This window comes from Ananas comosus, linkage group 7 (assembly GCF_001540865.1).
Source record: "Ananas comosus cultivar F153 linkage group 7, ASM154086v1, whole genome shotgun sequence".
NCBI lineage: Eukaryota > Viridiplantae > Streptophyta > Magnoliopsida > Poales > Bromeliaceae > Ananas > Ananas comosus.
In genome coordinates, this window is record NC_033627.1 from 4,230,841 (window position 1) to 4,233,264 (window position 2,424).

Genomic DNA, 2,424 nt, shown 5'->3' on the forward strand with positions numbered 1-2,424 from the left:
TTGTTCGTGTCTAATCTCAACTCATCGTCATCACTTAACTCGGTAGTTCAAATAGATGAACAGTAGGACTGAGCCTTCGCTCACAAGGTCACAATTCTCGATCCTCTTGGATTATTTCAATATCTTCACTTCCGGAACAATTAACTAGACCTTTTGTCTCGATTACTACAAGTGGTCCATAATCATCGATCCGACATAGGCTTATCCCCTAACTAAATCGCAACATTACACCACGTCTCTCGCTCGCAAGCGTAGACCCAATCATCATAAAACAAAGTCCCCCTTTTGAGGCCTCACACACCTACTCCAATTAGGAGCAATCCAAATTCCAATCCTCTACAATCTTGAAGTTGGGTCAAACTTACACCCTCGGCGTATTACCAATCACACGATCCACTATGGGGTATACCACGTCGTCAATCTAAGCTTGGACTACCGCCCCGACCGAAATCTCTGCCCTACCCACTGGTATCGGGCCGCTGTCACACACAGCCGACTGCGCCTGCTCAAACGATCTCAGGCCCCAAGGTCCACACATGGTCCAGGTACGGATCGTCCCTAAGCTATATCTTCAACGGTCGTCACACGCGACACGCTCGATCGAGCAATCCACACTACTAATGGCTCCTGAGCACCTAGTGCGAGCCACCAGCCCCGCGAGTGATCCATGGCACGCTTCACACTTAGTAAATCTCAAGTGCTACTGCCAACACACTCCTTCGGCTGAGCAACAATCCACACTCTACGGACAACTAAACCGAAGTGTCCTACACTATCGCGTCTCTCGCTAGATATCACACGCTAGGCAACTTAGCCTATGCCTCGAATACGAAAACGCAAATTCCTTCAACTTATTTGAGGTAAAACTCACTGACTCGCCAAAACCAGGCGATCATCTAACAACGCCACAACACGACGCCATTACCATTACACAATCTCTCGAAACATCATTCGAATGCTCGAACTATAGAAGCGTCATCTAACATTCTGATTTAATTCACATTATCACCCGAATGCGTTAAGGAGCAAGTTCACCCTTTCCATCTTTATCCCGAGCCCCAATAATGGCTCACTACAACTACTCACTAGCACTATACCCGTCTATTCCTCTCAAAAAAAAAAAAAATCAACCAACAGACCTTTCCGAATTCTAGGATGACAACTGTAACTCTCTTCCGGGTGTCGCTTAACACTCGATTGACCACCCGAACCATACATCAGTCGCTCATCCCCCATTCTTACTAATCAGTTCGCGCCCCTTCCACGCGAAATATCACCCGACTTCAACCACAAGGTTCAGTTCAATACTTCATCAGAAGTTCATAGATTAGGAAAGCGCACAGCTTTGACACATTTTCTGTCGAAGTTTCCATATTTCATAACCGGCCTTGTTTCTAATATCTCACACTGTGTACTAATCACAACTTGGCATGTAGAAAATCTTTCTACATACTTTTTCACTAAGTAGTCACCCTGCTATAGTTTCTCAAACTTATCCGGAAGTTCAACTGTTGTTTATTCCAACAACAAACTCTATATGCTGTCCCAATACACAAATCCTTTCAGAAAAATTTTCTGAAGTCGAACGACAGATTCTTAACCCGCGAACATTCCTTCGTCCACAACAGATGAACTAAACTTTTCTGAAGGCCGCAAGATTTATCCACAATTGCCCTCATCTGCTTTCTATACTTGCAAAGTTGAAAGTCGATGTACCTCAATTTTCAACAGAATGACCTCTATCAGCACTTCCAGCTATCCATAACAAACCACAAATGGCGCGGTTATCCACTGCTCCACAGTCTTCTGGAGTCCTTGATCCAATCCATCAAATACACTACAGCCTCTCGCTGACCTTGCACTACAACTATACATCGCCACAACCCTACCACAGCCGTGACTAACCGACCCCAAAGCTTCAAGCTTTCTTCAAGCTCGGTCAATTCAAGGATTCCACTTATCCCAGACCATGTCGATCTCATTAGAGATCAACTACACTAGACCACTAAACGTGTAGCAACGTGACCGATTCTTAACCTTCAAGGTCAAACACGAAACAACTATCGTCAACCCGACTCAAATCAGGCGAAAGTCATACAAGGAAGCCTATTCTCATCACTCGGTTTCATGTTGTGTGCACCCAACATGAACACTCCCTGCTGAGAATACACTATTCCTTGAATCTACCTCTTAGATCCTTTATAGAGGTATACAACAAACGACCCAATCGGTTTAACCTTTCGCCACTTACCAAGATTCTCGTTTCTCACGAACCTAGATCCTTATGGTTTTCCATCCTAAGGTCCCTAGGTCCATCCTAGACTTTCACTATCACTTGCTCTGATACCACTTTATCTGTCACGTCCCGCTATCGCCAATTTGGTCGATCCGGGCCCGTACACAGACGCCGAACGGACAGAACCT